The sequence below is a fragment of the Somniosus microcephalus genome, unplaced genomic scaffold (genome assembly GCF_052327205.1).
Source record: "Somniosus microcephalus isolate GS21.2 unplaced genomic scaffold, FLI_Smic_1.0 scaffold10, whole genome shotgun sequence".
In the NCBI taxonomy this organism is placed as follows: domain Eukaryota; kingdom Metazoa; phylum Chordata; class Chondrichthyes; order Squaliformes; family Somniosidae; genus Somniosus; species Somniosus microcephalus.
Genome location: NW_028225197.1, coordinates 735366 through 762846, shown reverse-complemented (window position 1 = coordinate 762846; position 27481 = coordinate 735366).

The following is a 27481-nucleotide window of genomic DNA, read 5'->3' as shown; positions in this document are numbered from 1 at the left end:
ACCTGCTCTTGTTGCCACAGTATTTATGTGGCTGGTCCAGTTAAGTTTCTGGTCAATGGTGACCCCCAGGATGTTGATGGTGGGGGATTCAGCGATGGTAATGCCGTTGTATGTCAAGGGGCGGTGGTTAGACGCTTGCTTGTCGGTGTTAGTCATTGCCTGGCACTTGTGGGGTGCGAATGTTACCTGCCACTTATCAGCCCAAGTGTTGTGTCTCAAGGGGTTTTATACCCTTATCTATATAACAATTAAGAAGGACTCTGGGGTGGAGAGTTTAGTTAAGGGCCATTTTATTTACAATGTGCTTCTTCACTCTATGCACTACATTTCCCATAGTGCATTGCAAATCACCACTACGGTATCCCATGTGGGACAATTCTAATACACATTCAAAATACACAACATATTTCCTGCCCCTTAAAATAGAATGTCCACAAAACAGAGTAACTGAAAATGACTATAACTTTGGAAGAGAGGGTAGACTGCCTCTACATTCCGCTAACCCTGGGGATTATTCTGCCCCATACACACAGGTTAGCACTAACTGTAACTAAGGCGCTCTGGAGGCTGCCTTTCTCTTTGGGGGTAACGCCTAGTCTCAGGAGCAGGCTCTGGCTGGCTCTCCCATGACCCTGCAGGCGTGGCTTCCTCCCTCGATGGCACAAGAGTGGATGGTGCCACCGTCTCAGGGTCGGACGACCAGTCCCTGCTGGAGCCCCCAGCAGGTCCTTGATCCTTTGTTTCTTGGGTTACCTGTGGCGACTGTCTTGGCAGTAACTGGTCTACATGCCATCTCCATGTTCGGTCGTCTCCGGTGCGGACTCGGTATGAAACGTCTTTTGAATGACCGTAGCCGGGACCCACCCCTCCGGGGTGGTGTAGTTATGCACGAGGACTTTGCCCCCCACCACAAAGTGTCATTCTTTGGACCTCTGAGCTCGTCTGCTGACTTGATCCTGCTGATTGGCGTGCACCACTGTTTCTGTGGACGTTGGCCTTAGCAGGTCAACGCGTGTCCGTAGCTGCCTTCCCATGAGTAGGTAAGCAGGAGATGCTCCAGTCGTAGCATGAGGCGTGTTTCGGTATTTCAGCAAGAAAGCATTCAGGCGCTGCTTTAGAGGAGCATCACTTCTTGCAGCTTTCAACGCGCATTTCAGCGTTCTGACAAATCTCTTCACCAATCCATTCGTGGATGGATGATAAGGCGCGGAGAACATGTGCTGGATTCCATTGCTCTTGAGGAACTCCTCCATCTCCTGGGATGTGAACTGTGTTCCGTTGTTGGTTACGATCTGCTCCGGCAGACCAAATTGCCCGAACATCTCTCTGAGTCTCGAAGGTTTTCTCCATAGTGGCAGTGGACATTACTGCAACCTCCGGCCATTTGGAATGGGAGTCCACCGCGACCAGGAACATCGCTCCTTCCACTGGTCCCGCGAAGTCCAAATGGATCCGTTGCCACGGTGTCGCCGGCCATTCCCATGGATGCAGTGGCGCTGCTCTTGGCGTATCCCTGGTTGTCTCGCATGATGGGCATGATTTCGCTTCAACTTCAATTTCATGATCCAAACCGGACCACCAGAAGTAGCTTCGTGCCAGCTCCTTCATCCGGACAATACCACAATGTCCTGAGTGCAGCTCGTTGAGGACATGTTTCCACAGCTTTGGTGGTATGATCACTCGCATGCCCCAAAGGAGGCATCCTGACATGACAGACAACTCCTTCCTTGACAGGTAAGGTAGGAGCTTAGGTGGTGCGTCTGACACCCGTGATCTGTCTCCTCGTATCACCCGATCCAGCACCTTGGATAGTGTAGGGTCCACTCTGGTCTCTTTCTTGACCTGCCGGGCCATGACAGGGGCATTGCTCACCATGTCAAAGTAGAAAATCTTCTGCTCACAGCCTTCAGAGGGCACAGGCAGCGGAAGTCTTGAAATCCGTCCACATTGCCATGTGCTGCTGACCTCCGGTATTTGATGTTGTAATTGTGAGCGCTTAACATCAGCGCCCAGCGCTGCATCCTGCACGCTGCCAGGGAGGGTATTCCTGTGTGTGGACCAAAGATCGATGTCAGAGGATGATCCGTCAGCAAGGTGAATTTCATTCCGAACAAGTAGTGATGGAACTTTTTGATTCCAAAGATGATGCCCAAAGCTTCTTTTTCGATCTGCGGGTATTTCACCTCTGCCTTGCTCAGGGACCTTGACACGAATGCAATCGGCTTCTCTTCGCCTGAGGGAAAGATGTGGGACACGACCACGCCGATGCCATAAGGCGACGCGTCACAGGCCAGCTGAATCTGCAACGGTGGGTCAAAGTGCGTCAACACTCTGGGGTCAGTCAAAGCTGCTTTGGCTTTCTTGAATGCAGCTTCGCACTCCTTTGTCCACGCCCAGGCCTTGCCCTGACACAGCAACTCATGTAATGGCTTCAACAGTGATGCCAGCTGTGGAATAAACTTTTCATAATAGTTCAGGAGACCTAAGAATGACTGCAGCTGGCCGACATTTGTAGGTGCAGGAGCATCGGCAATGGCTTTCACTTTCGACGGTGCTGTGTGTAGGCTGTCCGCATCGATGTCATGGCCTAGGTACTCCACTGATGGCTGGAAAAATTCGCATTTTTCCTTGCGAACGCGTAAGCCATATTCTTCAAGTCTTCCCAGTGTCTTCATCAGGTTCTGCAGATGCTCGTTGTCGTCCTTTCCTGTGACAAGGATATCGTCGAGATAACATTGTACCCCTGGAATGCCGCTTAAGATCTGGTCCATAGCCCGCTGAAACAATGCTGGTGCTGACGTTATACCAAAGGGTAGGCGGCAGTACCTGTAGAGGCCCTTGTGGGTGGTGATGATGAGGTACTTCTGTGAGTCCTCTTCTACATGCATCTGCAAGTAGGCTTGGCATAGATCAATCTTGCTAAACTTCTGACCACCTGCTAGACCCGCGAAAAGATCTTCAATGTTGGGGAGGGGGTACTGTTCAGCTGAGAGCTCAGGATTCACTGTTACTTTGAAATCTCCACATAAGCGAACCACGCCGTCACTCTTCATCACTGGTACCATGGGCGTGGCCCACTCACTGTGCGAAACCGGCACCAGGACCCCTATCTTGACCAGACGCTCCAGGTCAGCCTCCACGTTTGGTCTGAGGGCGTAGGGAACGTTCCTGGCCTTCAGGAATCGTGGCTGGCTGTCAGGCTTCACCTTGAGTTTGACCGTAATCCCCTTCATACTCCCCAATTCTCCATCAAAGACAGCCGCATGCTTAGTCAACACTGCCGCTAGCCCCGCCTCTTCAACTGACACCGCATTCACTTTTTTCCAATCCAGATGAATTTTCTCCAAACATGGCCTGCCCATCAGGGATGGATAGTCACCCTTGACCACGTAAACTGGCAGCATCACGGTTTGTCCATTAAGCTCCACCTTGACCTCCGTCTTACCCAGCATTGGGACTGTTTCCCCAGTGTAGGTCTTTAAGATGAGCTTGGCCGGCGTCAGTGATAGGTGGTTCAGTTTTTCTTTGAATAGCTTCTCTGAAATTAAGGAGACAGCGGCCCCCGTATCCAGCTCCATTTTGACTGGTATTCCCTCTAGTAGTGGAGTGACTGCATAGCCTGATGAGCCTCCATTCACCGTTAACACATGGAGATTCAGCTCCCCATCAGAGTCTGTGTCACTGTCTTCCTGTTCTTGTTTCACCATGTGTAGGTTTTTCTTTTTAGAATGCCAGTTGGATGTGTTTCCTTGTTTGTTTTTGTGTGTCTCTGTGTAGGATTGTTTGCTTTGCCCTTTACACACACGTTCAATGTGTCCTTTCTTTTCACATTTCCGACAGGTCAGGTCTTTACACCAGCAGTCAGATGGCTGATGACCTGACCTTCCACATCTGTAACACTCTCTGGTGCCCCTTGCATGCTTATCTGGTGTAGCTGCTACCCTGTGCACTCTTGTTTCAGCCCCCAACAGCTGTGCATCTTTAGCTGCTAACTCCATAGACACAGCGAGCTCCACTGCTGATTTAAGCATCAGTTTGTCAGTCGTGAGCAAGCGCTTCTGTGTTGCTTCACATCTTAATCCACACACAAACCTATCACGGACAGTGTCATTCAGAGTTTCACCAAACTCACAATGCTCAGTTAGCTTCTTTAGCACTGCAACATATTCGGCTATGGACTCACCCTCCCCTTGGTTTCGTTTGTGAAACCTGAACCTCTCGGCAATCAGCAGCAGCTTGGGTGCGTAATGTGTTTCCAAAACTTCCACAATCTGATCATATTTCTTAGCGCCAGGCTTATCCGAGTGCATCAAACTCCATAACAAGCCAAATGTTTTTGCTCCGATCACACTGAGGAACGTTGCCACTTTCACGTCATCTTTAATGCAATTTGCAGTCATGAAAAATCCGAAACGCTCTGTATAAGCACTCCATTGCTCCGCGGTTTCATCAAATGGTCCAAACGCTCTGCCGGTTAGCATAGCCATTTTTTTTTTACAGTCCTTTTCCTCCACTTCGTTTCACTGTATCGTTACTCTCCCCCTTCTTATTTGTGTAACACACAAACCGCCACCTTTACGAGGCGATTGCATCAGCACTAAACTGCGGGCACGCCATTAAGGAAAGACAGGAACTTCTTACTTTAAACATCACCGATTCCAGTGCAAAGTGATGCGCAAGTCTGTCGTCCTCGTCGCCAGTTTTGTTGTGTCTCAAGGGGTTTTATACCCTTATCTATATAACAATTATAAGGAGGACTCAGGGGTGGAGAGTTTAGTTAACAGCCATTTTATTTACAATGTGCTTCTTCACTCTATGCACTACATTTCCCATAGTGCATTGCAAATCACCACTACAGTATCCCATGTGGGACAATTCTAATACACATTCAAAATACACAACACCAAGCCTGAATGCCGTCCAGGTCTTGTTGCATGCGGGCATGGACGGCTTCATTATCTGAGGAGTTGCAAATGGAACTGAATACTGTGCAGTTATCAGCGAACATCCCCACTTCTGACCTTATGTTGGAGGGAAGGTCAGTGATGAAGCAGTTGAAGATGGTTGGGCCGAGGACACTGCCCTGCGGAACACCTGCAGCGATATCCTGGGGCTGTGATGATTGACCTCCAACCACCACAACCATCTTCCTTTGTGCTCGGTCTGACTCCAGCCAGTGGAGAGTTTCCCCCAATTGATTAGCATTGAGGTAATAGTGAGAGTAATAAGGGAAGCGACACAGGACATTAGAAATAAATGAGAGACAAGGAATGAAAAACTAAAGATCAAAGTAAGAAAGAGACAAACGAAGGAGATGAGAAGAAAAGAATTTGAGGAGAAAGTGAGTGATGATAAGAAACATTGACATTTCAAAAATGAGACAGGAGAGAAGATAAGTACGAAGAAAGAAAGATCTTGAATATGTATCGCACCTTTCACAATTTCAGGACATCTCCAAGCGCTGTGCAGCAATTGCAGGACTTCTGACGTGTGGTCATGTAGGAATGTAATGTAGCAGCCAATTAGAGAGAGATGTGGAGAGGAAAGGCAAGAAGAGAAAGAGCAGGAAAGGAAAATAAACGGACAAAATGAGGGAGGTAGTTTTTTTAAATTCGTTCATGGGATCTGGGTGTCGCTGGTAATGCCAGCATTTATTGCCCATCCCTAATTGCCCTGGAGAAAGTGGTGGTGAGCCACCTTCTTGAACCGCTGCAGTCCGTGTGGTGAAGATATTCCTGCAGTGCTGTTCGGGAGGGAGTTCCAGGATTTTGACCCAGCGACGATGAAGGATCGGCGATATACTTCCAAGTCAGGATGGTGTGTGACTTGGAGGGGAACTTGGAGGTGGTGGTGTTCCCATGCGCCTGCTGCCCTTGTCCTTCTAGGTGGTAGAGAGTCATAGTCATAATGGCACAAAAAGGAGGCCATTCGGCCCATCGAGTCTGTGCCGGCTCTCTGTAGAGCAATCCAGTCAGTCCCATTCCCCCGCTCTATCCCCACAGCCCTGCAAGTTTATTTCCCTCAAGTGCCTATCCAGTCTCCCCTTGAAAACATTGTGTGTCTCCGCTTCCACCACTTCCGTCGGCAGTGAGTTCGAGGTCCTCACCACTCGCTGCGTAAAAAAGTTGTTCCTCACTTCCCTCCTGTATCTGTTGCCCAAAACCTTAAATCTGTGTCCCCTAGTCCTTGTACCATCAACTAGTGGGAACAGCCTTTCCCCATCTAGCCTATCCAAACCCGTCATAATCTTGTACACCTCTATCAAATCACCTCTCTGTGGAGGAGCCACAAGAGACTCAGAGTAACTTAGAATAATCCCCTTAATTGCATTGTAGTGCAGCCGGGGACTGCACCTTTAAACTGATTGTTACCTTTACTGTATGTACTTGCCTGTATCCTGCGTGGTGACATCATGACGCCGATCACGTGACCGCCAGTGGCGCGAAGAGCGTGATGACATCATGACGTCAGCCGAGAGAACTTTCCAGCAGTCTTCGACTACCTGGCATCCTGAGCAGACGTATATTGAGATCCTCCTTGTATCTTCCAGTTAACTTTGTTATTATTAAATTCCAGTCTTTTGATTCATCGAGTTGAACTCAGTTATTTAGTTAGGAACCGCCGTTCCTACACCTCAACCTCCGTTGCTCTAATGAAAACAAATCCAGCTTCTCCAACCTGCCCTTGTAGCTAAGATCCCCCATCCCCGGAACCATTCTGGTAAATCTCCTCTGCACCCTCTCAAGGGCCTTCACATCCTTCCTAAAGTGTGGTGACCAGAACTGGACGCAATACTCCAGTTGTGGCCTAACCAGTGCTTTATAAAGGTTCAGCATAACTTCTCTACTTTTGTACTCAATACCTCTATTTATGAAGCCCAAGATCCCATATGCTTTGTTAACCACTCTCTCAATATGTCCCGCCACCTTCAGGGACCTACGCACATTAACTCCCAGGTCCCTCTGTCCCTGCACACTCTTTAAAACTGTGCCATTAAGTGTATATTGCCTGTCCCTGTTCCTTCTATCAAAATGCATCACCTCACACTTCTCTGTATTAAATTCCATCTGCCACTTGTCTGCCCATTCTACTAGCCTTTCTATGTCCTGTTGCAGTCGATTGGTATCATCCTCACTGTTTGCCACACCCCGAAGTTTGGTGTCATCGGCAAATTTAGAAATTCTACTCTGTATTCCAATATCCAGGTCATTTATATATATCAAAAAAAGCAGTGGCCCCAGCACTGACCCTTGGGGAACACCACTGTCTACAATCCTCCAGTCTGAAAAACAACCATTTACCACAACTCGCTGTTTTCTGTCCTTAAGCCAATTCCTTATCCAAGCTGCCGCTGACCCACCTATTCCATGAGCCTCAATTTTGATATCCAGCCTTCTATGTGGTACCATAGGAACTTTCAAAGTCAATTGGACATGTACTTGAAGAGGACGAGTTTGCAGGTTATGGGGATAAAGCCGGGGAGTGGGACTAAATTCAACAGCTCTTTCAAAGAGCCGGCACATCACAATGGGCCCAAGAACCTTCTGTGCTGTAAGATTCTAGGAACAGTGTGAACTCGCTGGTGTCTCTTCAGGCTCTTCGAGCTTTTAAAGCTCTTCCCACAGTCAGAACATTTAAATGGTTTCTCATCACTGTGAACAAGCTGGTGTCTCAGCAGTTGGGATGGATAAACAATTCCCTTCGCACACACGGAGCAGGTGAACGGACTGTCCCTCGTGTGACTGCGCCGATGAACTTCTGATGGACGGGGAAATGAATCCCTTCCCACCAACCCCGCCTTTACTCGGTGTGACGGCGCACGTGTCTCACCAGGTCAGGCGATCGGCTGAAACCGAGTCCACACAAGGAATACAATTGCGGTTTGTCCGCGCTGTGATCACTGCTCTCTCCTTCCATGTACAAAGGCCGATGATATTCAGGTCCCGATGAATCGAGCGATCTGTCAGATCTTAACGTCAATTCTGCACCTGCCCTGGGAGTGTTTGATGGGACAGTGTAGAGGGAGCTTTACTCTGTATCTAACCCATGCTGTACCTGCCCTGGGAGTATTTGATGGGACAGTTTAGAGGGAGCTTTACTCTGTATCTAACCCGTGCTGTACCTGCCCTGGGAGTGTTTGATGGGACAGTGTAGAGGGAGCTTTACTCTGTATCTAACCTGTGCTGTACCTGCCCTGGGAGTGTTTGATGGGACAGTGTAGAGGGAGCTTTCCTCTGTATCTAACCTGTGCTGTACCTGCCCTGGGAGTGTGTAATGGGACAGTGTAGAGGGAGCTTTACTCTATCTAACACGTGCTGTACCTGCCCTGGGAGTGTTTAATGGGACAGTGTAGAGGGAGCTTTACTCTGTATCTAACACGTGCTGTACCTGCCCTGGGAGTGTTTAATCGGACAGTGTAGAGGGAGCTTTACTCTGTATCTAACCCGTGCTGTACCTGCCCTGGGAGAGTTTAATGGGACAGTGTAGAGGGAGCTTTACTCTGTATCTAACCCGTGCTGTACCTGCCCTCGGAGTGTTTGATGTTGACACCAGGTGCTGAGAATGTTAAAATGTTCCTTTCCCCATAAGGACATCCAGAACCTCGACGAGCACAAAAATTCACCCCACAAAAGTAGCAGAAGCCCCTCAGCTTCTCTCCTGGACACAGTTATTGAGGACAGGGAATGTCTGTAACAAGTCATCAATTGGCTCTCGACTTATCTTAGAAACAAGGACTCAATCGACTGTGTTTCTAACGAAACTGATTTATTGATACAGAATATAAAAATCCAGTCCAGTTATTGGGGTTTTAACATTAAGAAGCCCCAGTTGCCTAAATTAACATGGTTCACTCCTGGATGTGATTAAAGGCATCGGAAACAGTGGAATCGACCCACCGCAGTCACACTGTGGACACTCTGGTGTGTCAGCGGGTGGGATACACCAGGGAATCCCTTTCCACACACTGAGGTTGACTCTAATGATCGGGAGTCCCAGGGTTTCGGATACCAGATAATCAAGCTCACAAGAACACAAATTGTCTCTCCAGGCTTTATTAAGAGCGCTGCATAACACAGACCGGGTGATAATTCCCTCAATCTGGAGAATAGAAGTACAGTGGATTCACGTGCGACCTTCTCGAGTCTGTTCCAACTGACAACGGCTTAAGTGACCTGTTCTTATACACAAGCTTGGTTACCGCTCAGGAAATGGGATTGTTTGGACCCGTCTGTTGACCGCCTCCTGAACTCCTGCTAATTCAGGGAATTTAGTCCATCTGTGACCAGACTATAACCACAAGCCTGTCTGGTTATCACACCTACACGGTCCGTGAGGTTATTATTAGATTCACACCCAGAGGTTGTGCCTTCACTTGTCTGGCACTTCATCCCATAACACGGGTACAGGGGCTCAGTAATGTTTCATTCAACAGAAAAAGACAAAGTACAACAACATTCTGGTCAGCTTAACAGAATCTCATCATAGTTATGGGGCCATAAATATAAAACTGTTACTATTTAATCCAGTAGTGAATTCAAGAGAAACTTCTTTACCCAGAGAGTGGTAGAATGGGGAACTCACTACCACAGGGAGTAGTTGAGGTGAACAGCACAGATGCATTTAAGGGGAAGCCATATGAGGGATAAGGGAATGGGAGGATGTGTTGATCGGGTTAATTGAAGTAGGGTGGGTGTGGGGCATAAACACTGGCATGGACCAGTTGGGCCGAATGGCCTGTTTCTGTGCTGTACATTCTATGTAACACCATGAACAGTCAATCGAAGAGAATCATCAGCACAACAGTCTTAAAGATTAAACAGCAGTACAAGATTTATAAAACATTCATCCATTCCATGTTCATGTCACCCCAGCTTTCTACAGGGCCCTGAGCTACAGAACAGTGTGAACTCGCTGGTGTCTCAGCAGATTCGAGGACAGAGTGAATCCCTTCCCACACACAGAGCAGGTGAATGACCTCTCCCCAGTGTGAACTCGCTGGTGTCCCTTCAGATTCCCGGAGCTTTTAAAGCTCTTCCCACAGTCAGAACATGTAAATGGTCTCTGATCGGAGTGAACTCGCTGGTGTCCCTTCAGATCTGCAGAGGTTTTAAAGCTCTTCCCACAGTCAGAACAGTTAAATGGTCTCTGATCGGAGTGAACTCGCTGGTGTCCCTTCAGATCCCCAGAGGTTTTAAAGCTCTTCCCACAGACAGAACAGTTAAATGGTCTCTCATCAGTGTGAACTTGCTGGTGTTTCACCAGGTGGGCTGACTGAGTGAATCCCTTCCCACACACGGAGCAGGTGAACGGTCTCTCATCAGTGTGAACTTGCTGGTGTTTCAACAGGTTGGATGACTGAGTGAATCCCTTCCCACACACTGAGCAGGTGAATGGCCTCTTCCCAGTGTGAACTCGCTGGTGTCCGTTCAGATTCCTGGAGCTTTTAAAGCTCTTCCCACAGACAGAACATGTAAATGGTCTCTGATCGGAGTGAACTCGCTGGTGTTGCTTCAGATCCCCAGAGGTTTTAAAGCTCTTCCCACAGTCCGAACAGTTAAATGGTCTCTCATCAGTGTGAACTCGCTGGTGTAACTTCAGTTCCGCGGAGCTTTTAAAGCTCTTCCCACAGACAGGACATGTAAATGGTCTCTCATCAGTGTGAACTTGCTGGTGTGTCAGTAGGTTGGATGACTGAGTGAATCCCTTCCCACACACGGAGCAGGTTAATGGCTTCTTTCCTGCTCTCTCCAGCTGGTGTCCCTTCAGCTCCTGGGACCTTTTAAAGCTTTTCCCACAGTCGGAATGTTTCACTGGTTTCTCCCCAGTGTGAACTCGCTGGTGTGCCAGCAGATTCGAGGACCGAGTAAATCTCTTCACACACACGAAGCAGGTGAACAGAATCTCTCCTGCTCTCTCCAGCTGGTGTCTCTTCAGATCCTGGGACCTTTTAAATCTCTTCCCACAGTCAGAACATTTAATTGGTCTCTCATCACTGTGAACAAGCTGGTGTCTCAGGAGGGTGGCAGAATGAGAGAATCGCTTCAAAAACACGGAGCAGGTCAAAGGTCTCACATCGGTGTGGACAAGCTGGTGTCTCAGCAGCATGGAGGGTGCAATTAATCCCATCCCACACACGGAGCGGGTTAAAGGTCTCACATCGGTGTGGACAAGCTGGTGTCTCAGCAGCATGGAGGGTGCAATTAATCCCTTCCCACACACGGAGCGGGTTAAAGGTCTCTCCCTCGTGTGATCTTGCTGGTGTATCATCGGAGCCGATGACTGAGTGAATCCCTTCTGGAACACGGGGCCGGTGAACGGGCTCTCCCCAGTGTGTAGCCACTGGTGTCGCTTCAGGTGCTTGTAGATCTTGAAGCTCTTCCCACACTCAGAACATTTAAAAGGTCTCTCATCAGTGTGAACTCTCTGGTTCACTGGTGTGCCAGCAGATTGGAGAACCGATGGCATCAGGTCCTGAGGAATCCTGTAACTCTGACGTGATGTTTGGTCTCAGCCTCCTGTCCGTAAAGGCTCAACTTCTAAAGCCCTGTGAAAGGAGTGTAGAAAGGGGTAAGAGGGAGAATGTGGTCTCCATTTTTTTAATATAATCATTCATAGAAACATAAAAGATAGGAGCAGGAGTCGGCCATTCTGCCCCTCGAGCCTGCTCCGCCATTCAATTGATCCCTTTAGCCTTCACGGGATGTGCACGTCGCTGGCAACACCAGCATTTATTGCCCATCTCTAGTTGCCCTTGAGAAGGTGGTGACGAGCCGCCGCCTTGAACCGCTGCAGTCCGTGTGGTGAAGGTGCTCCCACAGTGCGGTTACACTTCTTTACAGTGGTTTGGTACAACTGAGGGGCTTGTTAGGTCACTTCAGAGGGCAGTGAAGAGACAACCACATTGCTGTGAGTCTGAAGTCACATCTAAGCCAGTCAGATTAGTGAACCAGATGGGTTTTTAACGACGGTTTCATGGTCACCATTACGAGCCTTTTAATTCCAGATTTATTTAATTAACTGAATTTAAGTTCTGCAGCTGCTGTGCTGGGATTACATGGAAACTTAGAATATAGGAGCTGGAGTAGGCCATTCAGCCCCTCGAGCCTGCTCCGCCATTCAATGAGATCATGGCTGATCATCCAAATTCAGTACCCTGTCCCTGCCTTCTCCCCATATCCCTTGATCCCTTTAGCCTTAAGAAATATATCTAAGTCCTTCTTGAATATATTTAATGAATTGTTAAATATATTCAAGAAGGAGTTAGATATAGTTTTCACTTGAACTCAATTCTCCAGATCACTAGTCCAGGCCTCTGGAGAACTAGTCCAGTAACATAACCACTGTGGTACGATACCTGTACTCATGTCCCCCTTTTCCCAGCCCAGGGGCAGTGAAGCTGATTTTCAGGCCCCAGCTGCTGCACAGGTTGGTTGAAAGGATCAGCAGTAATGGCGGCTACAATACCCACAAACCCCCGCGCTCCAGAAAGCGCTCCGGCTGCCGCGCTGAGTTGTGGCTGACCCCACGCATGCGCCCCATGGCCCCGCCCTCTCCTGCTCCACAGGCGCCCGGCCCGCACCGTGCATGCTCAGCACACACCCTGGGCCGCTGTCAATCATCCTCCCCCCGTGCCTGCGCGCTGGGCCCCTGAGCTCCAGGCTGCCGCGCGGGGCTTTCTTTGTAAAGTCGGTGTTGGTGAAGAGCCACAATCAGTGAGGGAAAGTGAGTTTTCCCCCAGATCCGATTGAGATCAGAGGAGGGGAGAGAATAAAGGGGAATCCAAACCTGAGAGTCCGTGGATCCGGGCCCCGAGCGGAGCTTCTTCAATTTGGCGGAGCGCACCCGTAAGACAAAGGTCCTCTACCAACCTGCCCCCGCCATGCAGTGCTGCCCCCCGATTATGAAAATCCACGACAAGGCCTTGGACAACGTGGACCACTTTCCATACCTCGGGAGCCTACTGTCAACAAGGGCAGACGTCGACGACAACGTCCAACACCGCCTTCAGTGTGCCAGTGCAGCCTTCGGTCGCCTGAGGAAGAGAGTGTTTGAAGACCAGGACCTCAAACCCGGCACCAAGCTCATGGTCTACAGAGCAGTCGTGATACCCGCCCTCCTGTATGCCTCAGAGACATGGACCATGTACAGCAGGCACCTCAAAGCAAAAAATAAACCCTTTTCAATTTAATTTAAAGTAAGACAATACTTTAGAAAATATGATTAAATATAAAATAAATATTCACAACCTCCGCCTTTTTACTTCAGACACACCCCTCCTCCAGCATTCATCTGTGTGAAAGGCTCAGAGGGTGCGGAATTCTTAAAGTGCATCCAGGAGAGCTTTTTGAGCCAGCATGTAGAAAGTCCTACAAGAGAGGGGGCGGTACTGGACCTAATCCTGGGGAATGTAGCCGGGCAAGTGGTAGAAGTGTCAGTAGGAGCGCATTTTGGTGACAGTGACCATAATTCGGTGAGATTTAAGGTAGTCATGGAAAAGGACAAAGATGGACCAGAAATAAAGGTTCTAAATGGGGGAAGGCCGATTTTAATATGATAAGGCAGGATCTGGCCAAAGTGGACTGGGATCAGCTACTTGTAGGAAAATCCACATCGGAGCAATGGGAATCTTTCAGAAAGAAAATAGAGAGAGTACAATGGCAACATGTTCCCGTAAAGGTCAAGGGTGGGACCAACAAGCCCAGGGAACCCTGGATGTCAAGGGACATACAAGAATGGATTAGGAAAAAAAGGGAGGCTTGTGGCAGATACATAGAAACATAGAAACATAGAGATAGGAACAGGAGTAGGCCATTCGGCCCTTCGAGCCTGCTCCGCCATTCAATGAGATCATGGCTGATCTTCGTCTGAGATCATAGCTGATCTTACCAGTTCAGTACCCCGTCCCCGCCTTTTCTCCGTAACCCTTAATCCCCTTGGCCTTCAGAAATATATCCAATTCTCTCTTGAAAATATTTATTGAATTAGCCTTCGCAGCCCTCTGTGGCAGGGAATTCCACAGGCTCACCACTCTTTGAGTGAAGAAATTCTTCCTCATCTCTGTTTTAAATGATTTGCCCGCTATTTTTAGACTGTGGCCCCTGGTTCTGTGCTCCCCGGCCATTGGAAACATTCTCTCTGAATTCAGCCTGTCCAGGCCTGCCATAATTTTATATGTTTCGATGAGATCCCCTCTCAATCTTCTAAACTCCAGTGAGTACAAGCCCAAACTCTTTAATCTCTCTTCGTAGGTCATTCCCGCCATTCCAGGTATCAGCCTGGTGAATCGCCGTTGCACTCTTTCCGTGGCAAGAACATCCTTCCGCAGATGGGGCGACCAAAACTGTACACAATACTCCAGATGCGGTCTCACCAGCACCTTGTACAGCTGTAGTAAGGTATCCCTATTCCTATACTCGAACCCCCTTGATATGAAGGCCAACATACCATTTGCCTTCTTAATCGCCTGTTGCACCTGCATGCTCTCCTTCAGTGACTGGTGCACAAGAACACCCAGGTCCCTCTGCACTTCCCCATCTCCCAATCTATTGCCATTTAGATAATAATCTACCCTCCTGTTTTTACCCCCAAAGTGGATAACCTCGCATTTATCCACATTATAGTGCATCTGCCACGTATCCGCCCATTCCCCCAACCTGTCCAAATCGCACTGTAGCCTCCTGACATCCTCATCAGAGCCCACCCCTCCTCCTAGTTTAGTGTCGTCAGCGAATTTGGAAATATTGCATCCAATTCCCTGATCCAGATCATTTATATATATTGTGAACAGCTGGGGTCCCAGGACAGATCCTTGCGGCACCCCGCTGGTCACTGCCTGCCACTCCGAAAACGAGCCGTTTATTCCAACTCTCTGTTTTCTATCCGCCAGCCAGTTCTCTATCCACGTTAATACTTTGCCCCCAATCCCATGAGCCTTAATTTTGCATGATAATCTTTTGTGTGGAACCTTATCGAAGGCTTTCTGGAAGTCAAGGTACACCACATCCACTGGCTCTCCCCCATCTATTTTACCAGTTACTTCCTCAAAAAATTCCAGCAGATTAGTCAAACACGATTTACCCTTTGTAAATCCATGTTGACTCTGTCCGATCCTTTCCCCATTTGTCAAGTCCTCCGCAAAGGACTAAAAACAGTGGAAGCCCTGGAGGAGTATAGAAAGTGCAGGGGGGTACTTAAAAAAGCAATTAGGAGAGCGAAGAGGGGGCATGAAAAATCACTGGCGGGTAAAATAAAGTATAAGTATATTAAGGGCAAGAGGATAACCAGGGAAAGAGTCGGGCCCATTAGGGACCAAAGTGGCAATCTGTGTGTAGAGCCAGAAGATGTGGGTGAGGTTTTAAATGAATATTTTGCATCTGTGTTCACTATGGAGAAGGACGATGTAGGCATAGAAATCAGGCAGGGGGATTGTGATATACTTAAACAAATTAGTATTGCGAGGGAGGAGGTACTAGTGGTTTTAGTGGCCTTAAAAGTGGATAAATCCCCAGGCCCAGACAAGATGTATCCCAGGCTGCTGTGTGAGGCAAGGGAGGAGATTGCAGAGGCTCTGACACAAATTTTCAGAACCTCTCTGGCCACAGGGGAGGTGCCGGAGGACTGGAGGAGAGCTAGCGTAGTACCATTATTCAACAAGGGTAGTAGGGATAAACCAGGAAATTACAGGCCAGTGAGCCTAACATCAGTGGTAGGGAAATTATTGGAAAAAATTCTGAGGGACAGAATTAGTCTCCACTTGGAGAGGCAAGGATTAATCAAGGATAGTCAGCATGGCTTTGTCAGGGGGAGATCATGTCCAACCAATTTGATTGAATTTTTCAAGGGGGTGAGTAGGTGTGTGGATGAGGGTAGTGCAGTTGATGTGGTCTACATGGACTTCAGTAAGGCTTTTGACAAAGTCCCACATGGGAGATTGGTCAAGAAGGTAAGAACCCATGGGATCCAGGGCAATTTGGTACATTGGATCCAAAATTGGCTTAGTGGCAGGAGGCAGAGGGTGATGGTCAAAGGTTGTTTTTGTGACTGGAAGCCTGTGTCCAGTGGTGTACCGCAGTGATCAGTGCTGGGTCCTTTGCTGTTTGTAGTGTACATTAATGATTTAGATATGAATGTAGGAGGTATGATCAGTAAGTTCGCAGATGACATGAAAACTGGTGGAGTGAAGCCTCAGGCTACAGGACGATATAGACGGATTGGTCAGATGGGCAGAAAATTGGCAAATGGAATTTAACCCTGAAAAGTGTGAGGTGATGCATTTTGGGAAGACTAACAAGGCAAGAGAATACACAATGAATGGTAGGACCCCAGGAAGGACAGAGGATCAGAGGGACCTTGGTGTGCATGTACATAGATCCCTGAAGGCAGCAGGACAGGTAGATAAGGTGGTTAAAAAGACATATGGGATACTTGGTTTCAATAGCCGAGGCATAGAATATAAGAGCAGGGAGGTTATGATAGGGCTGTACAAAATGCTAGTTAGGCCACAGCTGGAATACTGTGTGCAGTTCTGGTAGCCACAACATAGGAAGGATGTGATTGCATTGGAGAGGGTGCAGAGGAGATTCACCAGGATGTTACCTGGGCTGGAGCGCTTCAGCTATGAAGAGAGACTGGACAGGCTGGGGTTGTTTTCCTTAGAGCAGAGAAGGCTGAGGGGGGACCTGATTCAGGTGTACAAAATTATGAGGGGCATAGATAGGGTAGATAGAAAGGAACTTTTCCCCTTAGTAGAGGGGTCAATAACCAGGGGGCATAGATTCAAGGTAAGGGGCAGGAGGCTTAGAGGGGATTTGAGGAAAATCTTTTTCACCCAGAGGGTGGTTGGAATCTGGAACTCACTGCCTGAAAGGGTGGTAGAGGCAGGAACCCTCTCAACATTCAAGAAGCATTTAGATGAGCACTTGAAACGCCATAGCATACAAGGCTACGGACCAAGTGCTGGAAAATGGGATTAGAATAGACAGGGCTTGATGGCCGGCGCGGACACGATGGGCCGAAGGGCCTCTTTCTGTGCTGTATAACTCTATGACTCTAACTCTGAGCCGAAGTTCCTCGAGTTGCAGACACTTCTGGTCGCCACACTTTAGGAAGGATGTGAAGGCCCTTGAGAGGGTGCAGAGGAGATTTACCAGAATGGTTCCGGGGATGGGGGATCTTAGCTCCAAGGACAGGTTGGAGAAGCTGGATTTGTTTCCATTAGGGCAAAGGAGGTTGAGGGGTGATTTGACAGAGGTGTACAAGATTATGACGGGTTTGGATAGGCTAGGCGGGGAAAGGCTGTTCCCACTAGTTGATGGTACAAGAACTAGGGGACACAGATTTAAGGTTTTGGGCAAGAGATACAGGGGGGATGTGAGGAAAAACTTTTTTACGCAGCCACTGGTGAGGACCTGGAACTCGCTGCCGACGGAAGTGGTGGAAGCGGAGACACTCAATGTTTTCAAGGGGAGACTGGATAGGCACTTGGGGGAAATAAACTTGCAGGGCTACGGGGATAGAGCGGGGGAATGGGACTGACTGGATTGCTCTACAGAGAGCCGGCTCGGACTCGATGGGCTGAATGGCCTCCTTCTGTGCCTCTATGACTCTATGTGGTTGTTGTGGATCACACTGGGGTCCACCAGCTCCCACATGCTACAGCTGCAACACATCACCTGCCCTGTCATCTCTATTGTATTTTATTTAACTAATTAGGTTTTCAAGTTTTGAAATACCCAATTGTCTATTAATAGTTTTTAATCTAGTTAATAACCTTGTTTAATTTATTACATTTAGTTATATGCTTTAGGTCTTTACTGTAACTTAGCCCACAGTCCTAATTAAACCCTAGTTGTTTATATTTTTTCAAGTATCAAGCAGCAACTCTTACCCCCACCTCATCGAATTCGCTCACTCACCCAATTCCCGAGTTAAGTACTCTGTAGAAGCAGTACTCCGTAGAACTGGACTCCGTGCTACTTACCTCCCAAACATTTCTCCTTCCACACTCAAAAGACCGATGAATTTCAGGTCCTGATGAATGGAGTGACTCTCTGAGCTCTTGATGTGAAGTTTGGTTTGAGTTTCCCCGTCTGTCAATCCTGCCCTTCTCACAGCCTGTGAAAGGAGTTTCCAAAAGCCATCACCGAGAGTCCAGGACAGAAATTGACAACATTCTCCCCCAGCAACAATTCTCTTGTCCTCACCCAATCACGTTCCCTTAGCAACAAGGTATTGAAACTTCTTTTATACATTCTCGCAAAATATTACACACAGGTGTCTTCAACCAATCTCGCTCCCCCAGCAACAACTCCCCGGTCCTCACAGGATACTAGTTTGGCAACATAAAATGACATGGAACCTTCCAGAACTTTGGGCACTTTTTAATGGTTAATTACAAAATGGGCAGTTTTGCAGCTACCAATTACTGTAACTCATCAATACACACAATTCTGATTCATCGACTTTGCATCATAGAATAGTAGAATTACATGAATACATCCAAAGGGCTTCCAGCAAATAGTTTGCAGAAGGCTGCACCACTGAATAAATGTGAAATATTTAGGCCTAGATTTTCAGTATAGACAGTTTTGGGGCGCTAACCTTAGCGCCCGCCCGAAGTTAGCGCCCGCCCCAAAGTAGCGCCCCGTTGCCGGAAATTCAGTGGCTTCGCCCTAAGAGGTTGGTGGAGCGCTAAAAGTGGCGTTCCACTACTATCTTTAGGCGCTAAGCTGGCGGTGCAGAGCGCAACACCCGAGCTCGGGCGCAGCGCACGGCAGACACTCTGGTGCCAGTGAGCTCTTAAAGGGGAAGGTTGCATGTGTTTTTTTAGGAGGAGGAGGAGGAGGAGGAGGAGGAGGTGGTGGTGGTGGTGGTGGTGGTGGTGGTGGTGGTGGCCGGAAACATAGGTGCACCGTTATAGTGCAGGAGGAGTGCCCTTTAATTTGCGCTCCCCAGGGTGTGTTGCGTTCCATTTTACAAACGCTCTGGACGCCAGCCGCACAATGGGGCGGTCCGACTGAAGTTTGGATTCGGGGTGGCCAAAGGGCGTTGCACGAGGATGTGACGTCATTTTCTGCGCGCGCATCCGGGCGGCTGCTAAACCTTGCGCCAGCGCTAACGGGCAACTTAATTTGGGGCGGGGCGCAAACTGCGCTGCGCCCGGGCGCTACACGCATAGCGCCCGAAAATCACTTCTCTTAAGGCGCTAACTGCTGGCGCAAGCAACTGAAAATCTAGCCCACAGTGTTTTGCACATTCAATAACTGTTAATTTTATTTTGCCTCATTTGAACACATTAATCTGACTGGCTGAAGGGCACTGATGTAATTTGATTGGAGGCCTTCTATCAATTATCTTGCCTACCCTCAATCTGGCAAGAAACTACTTAAAAATGTCGACTATTCCTCAATTCAATTAATGTCAAGCACAATGGTTTTAATGGGAACAGACACAAACAGTTAATTCCTGCCCCTTGCCCACCACAACAGCACTTAGACATACTATGGGGAATCCTCATGGGGCAAAGATGGAAGCTTTGTGAATTTAACACAAAATGAGGGCAGCTAATGTTGTAAAGCCTAAGGGGGAATTACAGTTTGTGTCCCGAGCTCAGCCGCCCCGTCTTAAGCTGAGTTTATTTTGTCTTGTTTCTTATTTACAAGTTCACTTCTTACAAAACATTCTTTAATTCTTTATGTTGCTGCTTTAAGCTGTATAATTTTCACCCTAACAGATATGTACTTGAAGTGCCGTAACCTACAAGGCTGCGGACCAAGTGCGGGAAAGTGGGATTAGGGAGGATAGCTCTTTGTCGGCCGGCATGGACAAGATGGGCCGAGTGGCCTCCTTCTGTGCTGTAAATTTCTATGATTCTATGATTCATTGATCATCCCATTCCCAAGCTGACTCTGTGTTAACACCTCAGACGAGCCGTCCCACGTAGGGTGACTCCCTCAACCTGTTCTCCCGGTTACAGAACCAGTTTGTCTCTCTCAGGAATGCCCAAGGCTCTGTTGTCTGGGCACCAACTCACTCGTGACCTCACATGTTGCAACAAGTCTGCTGCCTGAGCAGTTTGCAGTGTTATTAGGTCTGTGGGTCTCTTAGCAACCACCTCCCTTATCTAGGCAAAGGGCCCATCTCCTGACTTTGGGTGTTATCGTTCCAAACTTCAGCATTCTCTGTCTTTTAGCTTCAATCTGTCTGTGTCCACCCAGTGACAACACTGAGCTCCTCCCTCCAACCACTGACACTCGCCCTCTTGCTGAGAAAGAAAGACTTGCATTCATATAGTGCCTTTCACAACCTCAGGATGTCCCAGAGCGCTTTACAGCAAATGAAGAACTTCTGAAGTGTAGTCACTGTTGTAATGTCAGAAATGCAGCAGCCAATTGGTGCACAGGAAGCTCCCACAAACAGCAATGTGACAATGAACAGATAATCTATTTCAGTGATGTTGATTGAGGGATAAATATTGGCCCCAGGACACCGGGGAGAACTCCCCTGCTCTTCTTCAATGTAGTGCCATGGGATCTTTTACATCCACCTGAAAGAGCAGACGGGGGCCTCGATTTAACATCTCATCTGAAAGACGGCACCTCTGACAGCGCAGCACTCTCTCAGTACTGGAGTGTCAGCCTAGATTTTTATGCTCAAGTCTCTGGGCTGGGACTTGAACCCACGACCTTCTGACTCAGAGGTGAGAGTGCTGCCCACTGAGCTAAAGTGCCTGGAGCTAAGCCAGCTGGGATACTTGACATAGGATTACATCGGATATACGGCACAGAAACAGGCCATTCGGCCCAACCAGTCTATGCCGGTGTTTATGCTCCACTCGAGCCTCCTCCCGTCTTTCCTCATCTAAATCTATCAGCATAACCCTCGATTCCCTTCTCCCTCATTGGCTTGTCTAGCCTCCCCTTAAATGTATCGATACTATTTGCTTCAACCACTCCCTGTGGCAGCGAGTTCCACATTCTCACCACTCTCTGGGTAAAGAAGTTTCTTCTCAATTCCCTGTTGGATTTCTTGGTGACTATCTTATATTGAGGCCTCTAGTTATGCTCTTCCCCACAAGTGGAAACATTCTCTCTGTATCCACTCTATCAACATTTTTCATAATTTTAAAGACCTCTATTAGGTCACCCCTCAGCCTTCTGTTTTCAAGAGAAAGGAGACCCAGCCTGCTCATCCTTTCCTGATATGTATACCCTCGCACTTCTGGTATCATCCTTGTAAATCTTCTCTGCACCCTCTCCAGTGCCTCTATATCCTTTTAATAATATGGCGACCAGAACTGTACGCAGTACTTTAAGTGTGGTCTAACCAAGGTTCGATACAGGTTTAGCATAACTTCACTACTTTTCAATTCTATCCCTCTAGAAATAAACCCTAGTGCTTGGTTTGCTTTTTTTATGGCCTTGCTAACCTGTGTTGCAACTTTTGGTAATTTGTGTATTTGTACTCCGAGATCCCTTTGTTCCTCTACCCCACCTAGACTCGCACCCTCCCAGTGATAAGTGACCTCCCCATTCTTCCTACCAAAATGTAATACCTCACAGGGGAGGGTTTAAACTGAAATGGCAGGGGGTTGGGAACCTGAGCAGGGAGACAGTGGAAAGGGAAACAAGGATAAAAGCAAAAGATAGGAAGGAGAAAAACAAAAGTGGCAGTCAGAGAAATCAACAGTTTAAATCAAGCAGAGCCACAGTAAATAATAATTCTAATAGCTCTAAGAGCATTAAAAACACAAGCCTGAAGACCTTGTGTCTTAATGCGAGGAGCATTCGTAATAAGGTGGATGAATTAGCTGTGCAAATAGAGGAAAACGAATATGATTTGATTGGGATTACGGAAACATGGCTCCAGGGTGGCCAAGGCTGGGAACTCAACATCCAGGGGTATTGAATATTCAGGAAAGATAGGCAAAAAGGAAAGGGAGGTGGGGTAGCATTGCTGGTTAAAGAAGGGATTAACACAATTGTAAGAAAGGATATTAGCTCTGATGATGTGGAATCTGTGTGGGCAGAACTGAGAAATACCAAGGGGCAGAAAACGTTAGTGGTAGTGGTATATAGACCTCCAAACAGTAATGCGGAGGTTAGGGATGGCATTAAAAGGGAAATTAGAGAAGTGTGCAATAAGGGCACAGCAGTCATCATGGGTGACTTTAATCTACATATAGATTGGGCTAACCAAATTAGTAACAATACTGTGGGGGAGGAATTCCTAGAGTGTTTACAGGATGGTTTCCTGGACCAATATGTCGAGGAACCAACCAGAGATCAGGCTATCTTAGACTGGGTATTATGTAATGAGAAAGAATTAATTATCAATCTTGTTGTACGAGGCCCCTTGGGTTGGAGCGATCATGATATGATAGAATTCTTCATTAAGATGGAGAATGAAGTAGTTGACTCAGAGACTAGGGTCCTGAATTTAAATAAAGTAAACTACGATGGTCTGAGGCACGAGTTGTGTAGGATTGATTGGGGAATGTCACTCAAAGGGTTGATGGCGGATAGGCAATGGCAAACATTCAAAGACCGCATGGATGAACTACAGAATTTGTTCATCCCAGTTTGGCATAAAAATAAAACAAAAAAGGTGACTCAACCGTGGCTAACAAGGGAAATTAGGGATAGCATAAGATCCAAGGAGAGGACATACAAATTGGCCAGAAAAAGCAGTAAGCTTGAGGATTGGGAGCAGTTTAGGATTCAACAAAGGAGGACAAGGGGATTAATTAAAAAGGGGAAAATAGAATATGAGAGTAAGCTTGCAGTGAACATAAAAACTGACTGTAAAAGATTTTATAGATATGTGAAAAGAAAAAGATTGGCGAAGTCAAGCGTAGGTCCCTTGCAGTCAGAATCAGAGGAATTTATAATGGGGAACAAAGAAATGGCAGACCAATTAAATACATATTCTGCTTCTGTCTTCACAAAGGAGGACACAAATAACCTCCCAGAGATGTCGGGGTACATAGGGTCTGATGAAAGGGAAGAACTGAAAGAAATCAGTATTTGTAGGAAAATGGTGTTAGGGAAATTGACAGGATTGAAGGCCGATAAATCCCCAGGACCTGATAATCTACATCCTAGGGTACTTAAGGAAGTGGCCCTAGAAATAGTAGATGCATTGCTGGTCATCTTCCAACATTCGATGGAATCTGGAACAGTACCCATGGATTGGAGGGTAGCTAATGTTACCCCACTGTTCAAAAAGGTGGTGGAGAGAAAACGGGGAATTATAGACCGGTAAGCCTGACATCGGTAGTGGGGAAAATGCTAGAGTCCATTATAAAAGATGTAATAGCAGAGCACTTGGAAAACACTGACAGGATCAGACAAAGTCAACATGGATTTACAAAAGGTAAATCGTGCTTGACTAATCTACTGGAATTTTTTGAGGATGTAACTGGTAAAATAGATAAGGGAGAACCAGTGAATGTGGTGCATTTGGATTTTCAGAAGGCTTTCGATAAGGTCCCGCATAAGGGATTAGCGTGTAATGTTAAGGCACATGGGATTGGGCGCAATGTATTGACTTGGATAGAGAACTGGTTGGCAGACAGAAAACAAAGAGTTGGAATAAACGGGTCTTTTTCTGAGTGGCAGGCAGTGACTAGTGGGGTACCGCAGGGATCGGTCCTTGGACCCCAGCTATTCACAATACATATTAATGATCTAGACAAGGGAACTAGATGTAATATCTCCAAGTTCGCAGACAACACAAAGCTGGGTGGGCATGTGTGCTGTGAGGAGGATGCCGAGAAACTCCAGGATGATTTGGACAGGTTGGGTGATTGGGCAGGAGCATGGCAGATGCAATATAACATGGATAAATGCGAGGTTATCCACTTTGGTGGCAAAAACAGGAAGGCAGATTATTATCTGAATGGCAATAGATTGGGAGAAGGGGAAGTGCAACGAGACCTGGGTGTCCTTGTGTACCAGTCGCTGAAGGTAAGCATGCAGGTGCAGCAGGCGGTTATGAAGGCAAATGGTATGTTGGCCTTCGTAGCGAGAGGGTTTGAGTACAGGAACAAGGATGTCTTGCTGCAGTTGTACAGGGCCTTGGTGAGACCACATCTTGAGTATTGTGTGCAGTTTTGGTCACATTATCTGAGGAAGGATGTTCTTGCCATGGAAGGAGTTCAGCGAAGATTCACCAGGCTGATACCTGGGATGGCAGGAATGACGTATGAGGAGAGATTGGGTCGATTGGGCTTATACTCGCTGGAGTTTAGAAGAATGAGAGGGGATCTCATTGAAACTTATAAAATTCTGACAGGACTGGACAGACTAGATGCAGGAAGGATGTTCCCGATAGTCGGGGAGTCCAGAACCAGGGTTCACAGTCTAAGGATAAGGGGTAAGCCATTTAGGACAGAGATAAGGAGGAATTTCTTCACCCAGAGAGTGGTGAACCTGTGGAACTCTCTACCACAGAAGGCAGTAGAGGCCAATACATTAGATATATTGAAGAAGGAGTTGGATATATTTCTTAAGGCTAAAGGGATCAAGGGATATGGGGAGAAGGCAGGGACAGGGTACTGAATTTGGATGATCAGCCATGATCACATTGAATGGCGAAGCAGGCTCGAGGGGCTGAATGGCCCACTCCTGCTCCTATCTTCTATGTTTCTATTTATCTGTTCCGCCTTGGTCAGTCTGCAAAAACTCTGAAATGTTTAATAATGAAATCAGGGAGTCAAAAAGCTCAGGTGAGGCAGTTTAAAAAGACAGTCCCTAACCAGAGATTGCTGGATGCTGACACTCGGTGCTCACAAGGATAGAATGTCCCATTCCCCAGGCACGGACATCTAGCACCTCGATCACAGCAAAAATTCACAGAACAATGGCAATATAACTTGGAGCAGAGACGGTTAAGTGGAGCTGTGATCGAGGTGCTCAAAATTATGAGGGGTTTTGATCGAGCAAACAAGGAGAAGCTGTTGTCACTGGCAGGAGGGTCGGTAACGAGAGGACACAGATTTCAGATCATTGGCAAAAGAATCTAGAGAGGAAATGAGGAGACTTTTTTTACACAGCGAATTGTGATGATCTGGAATGCACTGCCTGAATGGGAGGTGGAAGCAGATTCAATAGTAACTTTCAAAAAGGAATTGGATATATCCTAAAGGCAGAAATTTGCAGGGCTGTGGTCAGGCCATCTTAGACTGGGTATTATGTAACGAGAAAGGATTAATTAGCAATCTTGTTGTCCGAGGCCCCTTGGGTCGGAGTGATCATAATATGATCGAATTCTTCATTAAGATGGAGAAATAAGTAGTTGACTCAGAGACAAGGGTCCTCAATTTAAATAAAGGAAACTACGATGGTCTGAGGAGCGAGTTGGGTAGGATTGATTGGGGAATGGCACTCAAAGCCTTGACAGTGGATAGGCAATGGCAAACATTCAAAGACCGAATGGATGAGCTACAGAATTTGTTCATCCCAGTTTGGCATAAAAATAAAACAAAAAAGGTGACTCAACCATGGCTATCAAGGGAAATTAGGGATAGCATAAGATCCAAGGAGAGCACATATAAATTGGCCAGAAAAAGCAATAATCCTGAGGATTGGGAGCAGTTTAGGAGTCAACAAAGGAGGACAAAGGGATTAATTAAGAAAGGGAAAATAGAATGAGAGTAAGCTCGCGGGGAACATAAAAACTGACTGTAAACGCTTTTATAGATATGTGAAGAGAAAAAGATTGGTGAAGTCAAGCGTAGGTCCCTTACAGTCAGAATCAGGGGAATTTATAATGGGAAACAAGGAAATGGCAGACCAACTAAATACATACTTTGGTTCTGTCTTCACAAAGGAGGACACAAATAACCTCCCAGAGAAGCCAGGGAACATAGGGTCTGATGAAAGGGAGGAACTGAAAGAAATCAGTATTTGTAGGGAAATGGTGTTAGGAAAATTGATGGGACTGAAGGCCGATAAATCCCCAGGGCCTGATGGTCTACATCCCAGGGTACTTAAGGAAGTGGCCCGAAGAGATAGCAGATGCATTGCTGGACATCTTCCAGAACTCGATAGATTCTGGAACGGTACCCATGGATTGGAGGGTAGTTAATGTTACCCCACTATTCCAAAAAGGTGGTAGAGAAAAAGCGGGGAATTATAGACCGGTAAGACTGACATCGGTAGTGGGGAAAATGCTGGAGTCTATTATAAAAGATGGAATAGCAGAGCACTTGGAAAGCAGTGACAGGATCGGACAAAGTCAACATGGATTTACAAAAGGTAAATCATGCTCGACTAATCTACTGGAATTTTTTGAGGATGTAACTGGTAAAATAGATAAGGGAGAACCAGTGGATGTGGTATATTTGGACTTTCAGAAGGCTTTCGATAAGGTCTCACATAAGAGATTAGCGTGCAAAATTAAGGCACATGGGATTGGGGGCAAGGTATTGACTTGGATAGAGAACTGGTTGGCGGACAGAAAGCAAAGAGTTGGAATAAATGGGTCGTTTTCCGAGTGTCAGGCAGTGACTGGTGGGGTACCGCAAGGATCGGTCCTAGGACCCTAGCTGTTCACAATATATATTAATGAACTGGACGAGGGACTTGGATGTAATATCTCCAAATTTTCAGACAACACAAAGCTGCATGGGAGGGTATGCTGTGAGGAGGATGTCGTGAAACTCCAGTACGATTTGGACAGGTTGGGTGATTGGGCAGAAACATGGCAAATGCACTATAATGTGGATAAATGTGAGGTTATCCACTTTGGTGGCAAAAACAGGAAGGCAGATTATTATTTGAATGGCAATAGATTGGGAGAAGGGGAAGTGCAAAGAGACCAGGGTGTTATTGTGCACCAGTCGCTGAAGGTAACCATTCAGGTACAGCAGGCGGTTAAGGAGCCAAATGGTATGTTGGCCTTCGTAGCAAGAGGGTTCGAGTACAGGAACAAGGATGTCTTGCTACAGTTGTACAGGGCCTTGGTGAGACCGCACCTTGAGTATTGTGTGCAGTTTTGGTCACCTTACCTGAGGAAGGCCGTTCTTGCCATGGAGGGAGTGCAGTGAAGATTCACCAGGCTAATACCTGGGATGGCAGGAATGACGTAGGAGGAGAGATTGTGTCGATTGCGCTTATACTCACTGGAGTTTAGAAGATTGAGAGGGGGACTCATCGAAACCTATAAAATTCTGTCAGGTCTGGACAGACTAGATGCAGGAATTATGTTTCTGATGGCTGGGGAGTCCAGAACCAGGGGTCATAGTCTAAGGATAAGGGGTAAGCCATTTAGGACTGAAATGAGGAGGAATTTCTTCACCCAGGCAGTGGTGAACCTGTGGAATTCTCTGCCACAGAGGGCGGTGGAGGCCAGTTCATTAAATATATTCAAGAGTTGGATATATTTCTTGAGGCTAAAGGGATCAAGGAATATGGGGAGAAGGCAGGGACAGGGTACTGAATTTGGATGATCAGCCATGATCTCATTGAATGGCAGAGCA